Here is a 12,069-nt window from a genome sequence, read left to right as displayed (position 1 = left end):
TCTTGAACTCCTCACCTCGTGATCTTCCCGCCTCGGCCTCCCAAAGTGCTGAGATTATCGGCATAAGCCACCACGCCTGGCTGCCTCTCATAGTCTTGGGACACTTTGCTGTTAGTTTTTTTTGTTTTTTTTGTTTTTTTTTTCCGAGACGGAGTTTCGCTCTTGTTACCCAGGCTGGAGTGCAATGGCGCGATCTCGGCTCACCGCAACCTCCGTCCCCTGGGTTCAGGCAATTCTCCTGCCTCAGCCTCCTGAGTAGCTGGGATTACAGGCACGTGCCACCATGCCCAGCTAATTTTTTTTAGTTTTAGTAGAGACGGGGTTTCACCATGTTGACCAGGATGGTCTCGATCTCTTGACCTCGTGATCCACCCGCCTCGGCCTCCCAAAGTGCTGGGATTACAGGCTTGAGCCACCGCGCCCGGCTTGCTGTTAGTTTTGATAACATACTCTATTTTGGAATTCCTTGTCCCACTTTCTGTCTATTCCAACTCTACCTCTGCAGGTGCTTCCTACGTCTTGTCTCTAAATGTTGCTGTTCCCCAGGGCTCCACCCAGAATTCATTCCTCTGTCTATACCAGGTTTGTTTGTTTTTTAATTGGACATCTCTTGACCTTACAAGAGTTGTGTTGGGCTTCAGAAGGATGCAAATACTTTTAAAGGAAGAAGTGGAGCTTTTATCAGCTTCTAAAAGGTGTCTGGGTCCCCCAGAAAAGATAAGAGGATTGATCCATGTGCTGTCTGCTGGTGGCCTTATCTACCATGGCTGTAGCTGTCATCTGCATGTACATTAATAACTGCCAACTGAAGCCAGGCACAGTGGCTCACGCCTGTAATCCCAGAACTTTGGGAAGCCGAGGCAGGCAGATCACCTGGGAGTTTAAGAACAGCCTGGCCAACATGGTGAAACACTGTCTCCACTAAACATACAAAACTTAGTCAGGCATGATGGCACATGCCTGTAATCCCAGCTACTCGGGAGGCTGAGGCAAGAAAATCACTTGAACCCAGGAGGCGGAGGCTGCAGTGAGCCGAGATGGCACCATTGCACTCCAGCCTGGGTAACACAGCAAGACTGTCTCAAAAAAAAAAACAAAAGGCCAGGCACGGTGGCTCACACCTGTAATGCCAACACTTTGGGAGGCCAAGGCAGGTGGATCACGAGGCCAGGAGTTTGAGACCAGTCTGACCAACATAGTGAAACCCTGTCTCTACTAAAAATATAAAAAATTAGCCAGCTGTGGTGGTGTGTGCCTGTAATCCCAGCTACTTGGGAGACTGAGGCAGGAGAATTGAGTGAACGTGGGAGGTGGAAGTTGCGGTGAGCTGAGATCGCACCATTGCACTCCAGCCTAGGCAACAGTGCGAGACTCCATCTCAAAAAAAAAAAACCGTCAACCATATGCCTGCAGCCTAGGCCTCTTCTCAGAGTCCTGTCCCTGGGCCATTCTTTCCTATCACTGTCACACAGTGATTCACAGGTCCCAGATAAGTTCACTTACCCCTGACTCAGCTCTTGCCCTTCTTCCCCAGACCAGCTCCTCTCCTCCTGCCTAAACATGTACTCAAGCCCAAAACCTGGGAGTCATCTTTACACCTCCCTCTCCTTCACCACCCATCCAATCCAACACCAAGCCCATTTCAAATCCTCTCCCATCTCTCCATCTCCGCTGCCACTAGAATAATGCATGTCACCTCCATCTCTCACCTGGCACTACTGCGTTAGCTCCCAGCGGATTCCTCCGCTTTACCCTTGCCCACCTCCAGTCCATTCTCAACCCAGCCCCAGAGTAGTCACCTATGTGACTTCAAGCAGAGCTCCTGATAAAAGCATTCACTTGCTTCCCATCTCACTTAGAATACTAGATAAACTTCTTGCGTCCACAAAGTCCAGTGCAGGATGTGGCCTGCCCGCCACTTCCCCCTTTGCTGGCACCACTCTATCCTCTGCCCTCCCTGTCGTCTGACCCCAGACCTCTTCCCCAAGTTACTCCAGCTACACTGGGGCTTCTCTCGGTTCCTCAAACACACCAACCTCTTTCCTGCCCCAGGGTCTTTGTGTAATCTGTTCTTTCCCTTCTCTTTTTTTGTTGCCTAATTTGTAAGTTCAACTTTGGGCTTAAATACGTATACAGTTGACCCTCGATATCCACAGGGAATTGGTTTCAGAACCTCTGTGGATACCAAAACCCAAAAATACTAAAGTCTCTGATATAAAAGGGTACAGTATTTGCATATTACATATATACATCCTCCCATATGCTTTTTTTTTTTTTTTTTTTTTTGAGACAGAGTCTTGTTCTGTCACCCAGGCTGGAGTGCAATGGCAGGATCTCGGCTCAGTAAAACCTCTGTCTCCCGGGTTCAAGCAATTCTTTCTCCTGCCTCAGCCTCCCAAGTAGTTGGGACTACAGGCGTCCACCACCACGCCCAGCTACTTTTTTGTTTTTTTAGTAGAGACAGGGTTTTACCATGTTGGCCAGGCTAGGCTTGAACTCCTGCCCTTAGGTGATCCGCCCACTTCAGCCTCCCAAAGTGTTTGGATTACAGGCGTGAGCCACCGCGGCCGACCCTACTTTAAATCATCTCTAGATTACTTATAATACAATGTAAATGTTATGCAAATATATTTTTCTTTATAGTATTTTTATTATATTGTTATTGTATTTATCTTGAGGCTGTAGTTGTGTGACATGTAAGATTGAAAAAATACCAGTTGTTTATTTTTGTAAATGTGAGAAGGACATTTGGGATTATGGGGAAGGGGCACATAAAATATCCTTATCACCTGGGCACAGTGCCAGGTGCCTGTAATCCCAGATACTTGGGAGGCTGAGGTGGGAAGATTTCTAGGATTGCTTAAGCCCAGGAGTTTGAGGTTATAGTGAGCTATGATTGTGCCACTTCACTCCAGCCTGGGCAAGACAGTGAGATCTCAGCTCTTTAAAAAAAGAAAAAAGCCGGGCGCGGTGGCTCACGCCTATAATCCCAGCACTTTGGGAGGCCGAGGCGGATGGATCACGAGGTCAAGAGATTGAGACCATCCTGGTCAACATGGTGAAACCCCGTCTCTACTAAAAATACAAAAAATTAGCTGGGCATGATGGTGCGTGCCTGTAGTCCCAGCTACTCGGGAGGCTGAGACAGGAGAATTGCTTGAACCCAGGAGGCGGAGGTTGCGGTGAGCCAAGATCGTGCCATTGCACTCCAGTCTGGGCAACAACAGCGAAACTCCGTCTCAAAAAAAAAAAAAAAAAAGAAAAAAAAAAAAAACCGGGCGCAGTGGCTCACACCTGTAATCCCAGCATTTTGGGGGAGGCTGAGACGGATGGATCACTTGAGGTCAGGAGTTCGAAACCAGCCTGTCCAACGTGGCAAAACCCCGTCTTATTTAAAAAAAAAAAAAAAAAGCCCATCCCCACCAATTATCTCTTTGTGCAGCTACTGGTAAAGAATCAGTCAGTTTGGTTTATCACTGTATACCCAGCACTAAGATGAAGCCTGGCATGTGATAGACACCCAGATGTTTACACCTGATGGATGACTGAATGAATGAATTTACCACTTCAGATATCATCTCTAAATGCCTTCCCTGATTCCTAGGCTAAGTTAAGAATCCCTCTTTAGCCGACGCAGGTGGATCACTTGAGGTCAGGAATTCGAGACCAGCCTGGCCAACATAATGAAACTCCGTCTATACTAAAAATGCAAAAATAAGCTGGGCATGGTGGCAGGTGCCTATAATCTCAGCTACTCAGGAGGCCGAGGTGGGAGAATCGCTTGAACCCGGGAGATGGAGGTTACAGGGAGCCGAGGTTACGCCACTGCACTCCAGCCTGGGCAACAGAGCAAGACCCTGTCTCAAAAAAAAAAAATGATGGCCGGGCGTGGTGGCTCACGCCTGTAATCCCAGCACTTTGGGAGGCCGAGGCGGGTGAATCACGAGGTCAAGAGCTCGAGACCATCCTGGTCAACATGGTGAAACCCTGTCTCTACTAAAAATACGAAAATTAGCTGGGCATGGTGGCGTGTGCCTGTAATCCCAGCTACTCAGGAGGCTGAGGCAGGAGAATTGCCTGAACCCAGGAGGCGGAGGTTGCGGTGAGCCGAGATCGCGCCATTGCACTCCAGCCTGGGCAACAAGAGCGAAACTCCGTCTCAAAAAAAAAAAATGAAAAGCCCTCTTTAGCGCATATTTGTCTCACTGCATTTACAACCTAGAATAAGCACCTATTCATGTTTGTGTTTTCCATTAGTCTATCTTACTCGTTTTTTAAAATTATTTTTAATATGGACCGCTTCACAAATTTGTATGTCATCCTTGCGCAGGGGCCACGCTAATCTTCTCTGTATCGTTCCAATTTTAGTATATGTGCTGCCGAAGCGAGCACCATCTTATTCATTTTTTTTAAGGTTCTAAATACTTTCATGTGTCATTTGGTCATCACAACAATGCCAACACTACAAATAGTAGTTACTGTTCTTTTCGTTTTTATAGATGAAGAAACTGAAGAAACTTTACTGTCTCATTTAATCTTTGTAACAATTCCAGGAAGGAGATACTACTATTATCTCTGCTTACAGATGAAATTGAGGAAAGCTTAAAAATCCTGTTTTACAGAGTAAAAAAGACATGTTCAATAACTCAGCCAAAAGCACAGCCAGGATTCAAACCCAGACATTTTGCTCCAGGGCCAAACTTCTGACCACTATAACCAAACGAAGCCAGAGTGATTCACCATCTCACATCCAAACTCTGGTATTTAAGCACCCAGACTTTGACTTCCTCATGAGCCAGGACCTTTCTCAGCCACATCTGGATCCTCAGCCCTTCACAGCACACAGCAGTAGTCAAAAAGTATGCTGAGTAAGTGGATAACAAGTTAGCATTGATTTTCACAACCACGTCAGACTAGCAATGGAATTGTTATGATTCTCCTTTTATAGAGAAGAAAAATGAGATTCACAATTTCACATGAGGGAGTGTCTTGTCTAAGAATCTCTGACTGTGTCTAGCCCTTGCCTGTATTCCCTCTGCTGCTTCGACAAAAGGTTAGAAGTCACACGTTTAGATTATGAAGATCTTATCTTAAGAAATGTCAAAACAGTGATCACTTCGGCAGCACATATACTAAAATTGGAATGATACGGAGAAGATTAGCATGGTCCCTGAGCAAGGATGACAAGTAAAATAAAATTTTTTTTAAAAAGAAAGAAAAAAAATTTTTTTAAAGAAATGTAAAAACAGGGCTGGGCGAGGTGGCTCAAGCCTGTAATCCCAGCACTTTGGGAGGCCGAGGCGGGTGGATCACGAGGTCAAGAGATCGAGACCATCCTGGTCAACATGGTGAAACCCTGTCTCTACTAAAAATACGAAAATTAGCTGGGCATGGTGGCATGTGCCTGTAATCCCAGCTACTCAGAAGGCTGAGGCAGGAGAATTGCCTGAACCCAGGAGGCGGAGGTTGCGGTGAGCCGAGATCGCGCCATTGCACTCCAGCCTGGGCAAAAAGAGCGAAACTCCGTCTCAAAAAAAAAAAAAAAAAAAAGAAATGTAAAAACAAACAAGCAAACCAAAAAAACAACACAGCACTCATTGCCTTTCCTAGAAAAAGTGGCCATTAAAAGTACTTTGAGGCTAGGCACAGTGGCACACACCTGTAATCCCAGCACTTTGGGAGGCTGAGGTGGGTGGATCTCAAGGTCAGGAGTTCAAGACCAGCTTGGCCAACATGGTGAAACTCCATCTATACTAAAAATACAAAAATTAGCCAAATATGATGGCAGACGCCTGTAATCTCAGCATTTTGGGAGGACAAGGCAGGTAGATCACCTGAGGTCAGGAGTTCAAGACCAGCCTGGCCAACATGGTGAAACCCCGTCTCTACTAAACATAAAAAAATTAGCTGAGTGTGGTGGCATGCACCTGTAATCCCAGCTACTCGGGAGGCTGAGGCAGGAGAATTGCTTGAACCTGGAAGGCAGAGGTTGCCGTGAGCTGAGATCATGCCACTGGACTCCAGCCTAAGCAGCAGAGGGAGACTCCATCTCAAAAATATAAGTAAATAAATAAAGTATTTTGATTATGATTATGACGTTTGGCCAACAAGCTCCATCTCTGTTTCTCTTAGTACCTCTTAAGCCATTCAATTCCTTTTTAGCTTGACTATGCAGGCCAGTGCTGTGTGTGTGTGTGTGTGTGTGTGTGTGTACTGGAATGAGAACAGGGAACAGGGAGCAGGACTGTTAAGCCAGATGTCTACAAATCAGAGCCCCAGGGCATCACTGACTTGTTTCTGTCTCTAAGCAAAGCATGTCAAAAATTTTTTGCCTCTGCCATGAGGCAAAGCCATGGGCCTGGCATTTTTCTGAGGTCATGGTGCCCAAGGATATGGTGGTTCACATGACATAGAATACTGTTTACCAACTAGCTATTTAGGATATGGGGGCCCTCCTGGAGGAGTGCTTACTGCCAGCATAGGACCAGTGTGCTGATAACCTGGTTCTCCAAGAAATTAAAAGCCCTGACTGTGTGGCACCTGCCATTTTAATGGTGTAAATGCTCCCACCACAGCCAGTTTCAAGCTACCAAGAGTTTCACTACTGTTTCACAGAAGCCTGAAAATTTTATTATTATTATTATGTGTTGAGATGGACTTTCACTCTTGTTGCCCAGGTTGGAGTAAAATGGCATCATCTTGGTTCACTGCAACCTCCACTTCCTGGGTTCAAGCAATTCTCCTGCTTCGGCCTGCCACGTAACTGGGATTACCGGCATCCGTCACCACACCCAGCTAATTTTTGTATTTTTAGTAGAGACGGGTTTTCACCATGTTGGCCAGGTTGGTCTCAAACTCCTGACCTCAGGAGATCTGCTCACCTCGGCCTCCAAAAGTGCCAGGATTACAGATGTGAGCCACCATGCCTGGCCCAAATTTCTGAAAATTTAACAGTCAGCACTAGTGAGCCAGTACACATGAGCCCCAGCACACTGCCGTGTGTAATAATTCCTTGTGTGGGTCAGGAGAAAAGAAATATAAGTAGTCCTTTAAGATTTTGGCTTGGCTGGGCACAGTGGCTCACGCCTGTAATTCCATCACTTTGGAAGGCTGAGGCGAGTGGATTACCTGAGGTCAGGAGCTCAAGACCAGCTTGGCCAACATGGTGAAACCCTGTCTCTACTAAAAATACAAAAAATTAGCCAGGCATGGTGGTAGGCGCCTGTAATCCCAGCTATTCAGAAGGCTGAGGCAGGAGAATCACTTGAACCCCAGAGGTGGAGGTTGCAGTGAGCCAAGATTGCGCCACTGCACTCCAGCCTGGGTGAGAAAGCGAGACTCCATCTCAAAAAAAAAAAAAAAAAAAAAGATTTTGGCTTTAGGGGCCAAAGTCTGACTCACAGGTTGTTGTGGGGAATTTCCCTGTGTTTCATTGTAATGATTTCTTCTCTGATGGAAAAAGTGCAGTTGCATTAATATTAGAGATGGGAAAACTGAGTTTAAGTCATAGCCTTCTTTTAAGTCATGTGTTTCTTTCTTTCTTTTTTTTTTTTTTTTAAGATGGGGTTTCACCATGATGGCCAGGCTGGTCTTGAACTCCTGACCTCAGGTGATCCACCCACCTCGGCCTCCCAAAGTGCTAGGATTACAGGCGTGAGCCACCGCGCCCGGCAAGTCATGTGTTTCTTTCTTTGAATCTAAATCATAAGGGGAATAATATTACCCACTGCACAGAATGTTTAATTATCTAACACACTCTGCTATAGTAGTTACTCATTGGTAAGCACTGTTTAAGTACTTTACAAACTTAACTCGTTTAGTCTTTGTAACAACACTGTTAGGTAAGTACTATTACTAATTTAGAGATGAAGAGACCAAAACCCAGGGAAGATAATGAAGTTTTTTTAAGGTAACAGAGGCAAAAGATGACAAAGCCAGGGTTTGAACCTGGCTTCAAAGTCCATGCTCTTCGGGCCCCACGCCAAAACTAGCTGCCTGTTTTTGCGGTTTTACTGGAACACAGACATGCTCATTCATTTACATATTATCTGGCTGCTTTTTTGTTACAAGGGCAGAGTTGAGTAGTTGTGATAGAGACCATATGGCCCACAAAGCCCAAAATATTTACTGTCTGGCCCTTTACAGAAAAAGTTTGCTGACTCTGGCTCTATAGTATCCTGTTGGTTTGAGTTGAAACATTGATTATTATTTGGAGCCTGATAGTCCCCAGTGGTTCCAAAATCATGTTGCTGGGCCAGTAAGACAAGCAAACCATAGTGTCCGGATTGTAACTCTACTCTAATGTTTATATTATAATGACTGTGTCAGTGAAATAGCATTCTGAAGCATAAGGTGTTAACTTCAGTAACAAATGATGCATATAAATGTGTATTAATAGAAATATGTATCAGGACCAGGCATGGTGCTCACACCTATAATCCCAGCACTTTGGGAGGCCGAGGTGGGCAGATCACTTGAGGCCAAGAGTTTGAGACTAGCCTGGCCAACGTGGTGAAACCTCGTCTCTACTAAAAATACAAAAATTAGCCAGGCATGGTGGCGTGCCTGTAATCCCAGCTACTCAGGAGTCTGAAGCTGAGAATCGCTTGAACCCAGGAGGCAGACGTTGTAGTGAGCCAATATCATGTCACTGCAATCCAGCCTGGGGGACAAAGTAAGACGCCATCTCAAAGAAAGAGAAAAGAAATACATATCTGACTCCATAGGATCCCAACATCTCAAGGATTAAATTAATTCAGAGATTACTTATCCCAACCCTAACTCCTCTTGGGAATATTGCATCAAGTTTCTAAAGTTAATGCTGTCGATTCCTCATGATCATTCCTTGAGTCCTGCAAGATGATTCTTCTGTATAGAAATGGGCTTTTTACGGCCAGGCCCAGTGGCTCATGCCTGTAATCCCAGCACTTTGGGAGGCCGAGGTGGGTAGATCATGAGATCAGGAGATCGAGACCATCCTGGCTAACACGGTGAAACCCCATCCCTACTAAAAATACAAAAAATTAGCCAGGTGTGGTGGCGTGTGCCTGTAATCCCAGCTGCTTGGGAGACTGAGGCAGAAGAATCGCTTGAACCCAGGAGACGGAGGTAGCAGTGAGCAGAGATGGTACCACTGCACTCCAGCCTGAGCAACAAAGCAAGACTGTCGAAAGAAAGGAAGGAAGGAAGGGGCTTTTTGCAAAGGCATCTGTTTTTTGGGGCTGAGGAATCAAAGCGAGACTCTGTCAAAAGGAAGGAAGGAAAAGGAAGGGAGGGCTTTTTGCAAAGGCATCTGTTTTATGAAGCTGAGGAATCAGGCTCGCGTCACCATACCTGTCAATGTGTCTCCAAGGCAGCTTCTCCATGTTACCTGTTTCAGATGCCAAGCAGAGAAGCTCCTCAAAGCCTGTCATTTGCTGGCCTGTATAGTCGTTGAAAACTTGCCCTGACCTTTGCAGCTACTTCCTGTGAGCAACTCAAGGATGGCCAGTCACTTATGACCTATTTTCAGAGCAGGCAGTTCTGATTTCTAGAACAAACTGGAAACAAGCCCAGCTACAGGTGATTGACAGAGTTTCCTTTGGGCTCCTGGTACCAGAAGGAATTGCTCGCTGGAAGGATCATAGGGGACACTCCTATCTCACTGCCCCACTCAGGTAGGTAGATTTTCATTGCCCTCTAAACCAGTCAACAACTCATCTCCAGAAGGATGTTTGTGATCTTCTGGTTGCTAAAGATCGTTGCGTCCTTATGGAATTTTTTATAAAAGGGGGAGCACGTGAGACCTTGTCTCTACAAAAATTAAAAAAATATTAGCCAGATGTGGTGACGTGCATCTGTAGTCCCATCCCAGCTACTCAGGAGGCTGAGGCAGAAGGATTGCTTGAGCCCAGGAGATCAAGGCTGCAGTGAGATATGATGATGTCACTGCATTCCAGCCTGAGTGACCGAGTCAAACAACAAAATAGAACAGAACCCTTAGCTCCTCTTTGTTTTGTTTTCCTTAGAGCAGAGATGCCTCATTTAAATAGGTAAATTAAGGCGATACTGATTGCCAGCTCCAGTGTGGAAGTCCCAAGGCCAAGGAATTTCTTTCAGAACCATTTCAAAAGTGAGTCCATCCAAAATACACCTCCACCACGAGATTACCTGTAATCTAATTCATCCTAGAAGATGGAGTCCAAACAGCCTGAGGTTCTGCGAATTTCACGACAGCAATAGTCATAAAATGAAAGTGAACAGGCTTTAAGGTGGAGCATATCAAAAACATTTATTTCCACACGTGTCTCTACTTCTACACTCCTTGAATACCCTTAAATAGCTCATATTACCAGCAGAGACCACCAACGTGAAACCTCTTGAAACTTTTTTTTTTTTTTTTTTTTTTTTTTTTTTGAGACGGAGTTTCACTCATGTTACCCAGGCTGGAGTGCAGTGGCGCGATCTCGGCTCACCGCAACCTCCGCCTCCTGGGTTCAGGCAATTCTCCTGCCTCAGCCTCCTGAGTAGCTGGGATTACAGGCACGCGCCACCATGCCCAGCCAATTTTTTGTATTTTTAGTAGAGACGGGGTTTCACCATGTTGACCAGGATGGTCTCGATCTCTTGACCTCGTGATCCACCCGCCTCGGCCTCCCAAAGTGCTAGGATTACAGGCTTGAGCCACCGCGCCCGGCCAACCTCTTGAAACTTTATGAAAAGTTTTCTAAAGTTAATGCTGTAGATTCCTCACAATTATTTCAAAACTAATGTGATTTCTTTAGGGTACCTTTAATTACACTTATGACCTTGATTTCATTTTAAAAACATTCATTTAAAGAAGACTGAGGACCCTAAGGATCTCAAATATCACTTCGAGGGGTACCTAATAGCTGTTTTAGATTCCTGAGATACTTTGTTTTATCTCTCTTTTAGAAACAAAAATTATGCTCAGCTCTACCCTCATCTGGCTCTACCAATTGAGATATTCACAGAATGATTTCAAGCTCCAAGAGAAAAGGGAGAGTCACATTCACCTTTTTATCCTTGACAGCACGTAACCACGTTCCCTCCTCAATTTTGCATCCTCAGATTCAACCAACCAGGGATCAAAAATATTCAGGGAAAAAAACAAAAACAATAAAACAATGAAAAATGCAGTTGGGCTGGGCGCAGTGGCTCACGCCTGTAATCCCAGCACTTTGGGAGGCCGAGGTGGGTAGATCACCTGAGGTCAGGAGTTTGAGACCAGCCTGATCAACATGGAGAAACCCCATCTTTAGTAAAAATACAAAATTAGCCAGGCATGGTGGCACATGCCTGTAATTCCAGCTACTCGGGAGGCTGAGACAGGAGAATCACTTGAATCCATGGGGCAGAGGTTCAGTGAGCTGAGATCACACTATTGCACTCCAGCCTGGACAACAAGAGCAAAACTGTCTCAAAAAAAAAAAAAAAATGCAGTTGACCCTTAAACAATGTGGGTTTTGAGGGAGCCAGCCCCCATGCATTAAAAAAAATCTGAGTATAAGTTTTCACACTCAGGCCCCCTGCAGTGGTTCACACCTGTAACCCCAGCGCTTTGGGAGACCAAGGCAGACAGATCACCTGCGGTCAGGAGTTCGAGACCAGCCTGGCCAACATAATTAAACCATGTCTCTACTAAAAATACAAAAACTAGCCTGGCACCTGTAATCTCAGCTACTCGGGAGGCTGAGGCAAGAGAACTGCTTGAACCTGGGAGGTAGAAGTTGCATTGATTCCACCCTGGACAACAGAGTGAGACTGTCTTAAAATTAATCAATAATAGATAAAAAGTACAAAAAAAGGCCAGGCGCGGTGGCTCAAGCCTGTAATCCCAGCACTTTGGGAGGCCGAGGCGGGTGGATCACGAGGCCAAGAGATCGAGACCATCCTGGTCAACAAGGTGAAACCCCGTCTCTACTAAAACTACAAAAAATTAGCTGGGCATGGTGGCGCGTGCCTGTAATCCCAGCTACTCAGGAGGCTGAGGCAGGAGAATTGCCTGAACCCAGGAGGCGGAGGCTGCGGTGAGCCGAGATCGCGCCATTGCACTCCAGCCTGGGTAAC

General features: G+C 45.8%; 1 non-coding gene and 1 pseudogene across 1 annotated transcript; one reads left to right on the top strand and one right to left on the bottom strand.

Moving 5' to 3' along the window:
* Window positions 1-4,285: 4,285 nt before the first annotated feature.
* On the bottom strand, window positions 4,286-4,392 carry LOC116565062. Its single transcript, XR_004275230.1, has one exon. It is a non-coding gene; the product is annotated as a U6 spliceosomal RNA (small nuclear RNA).
* Window positions 4,393-5,108: 716 nt separating this feature from the next.
* LOC116565067 lies at window positions 5,109-5,205 on the top strand (annotated as a pseudogene).
* Window positions 5,206-12,069: the final 6,864 nt, after the last annotated feature.

The sequence above is a fragment of the Sapajus apella genome, unplaced genomic scaffold (assembly GCF_009761245.1).
Source record: "Sapajus apella isolate SASKATOON/1434 unplaced genomic scaffold, GSC_monkey_1.0 scaffold38, whole genome shotgun sequence".
Classification (NCBI taxonomy): domain Eukaryota; kingdom Metazoa; phylum Chordata; class Mammalia; order Primates; family Cebidae; genus Sapajus; species Sapajus apella.
This window is presented reverse-complemented; position numbering and strand designations above follow the sequence as displayed.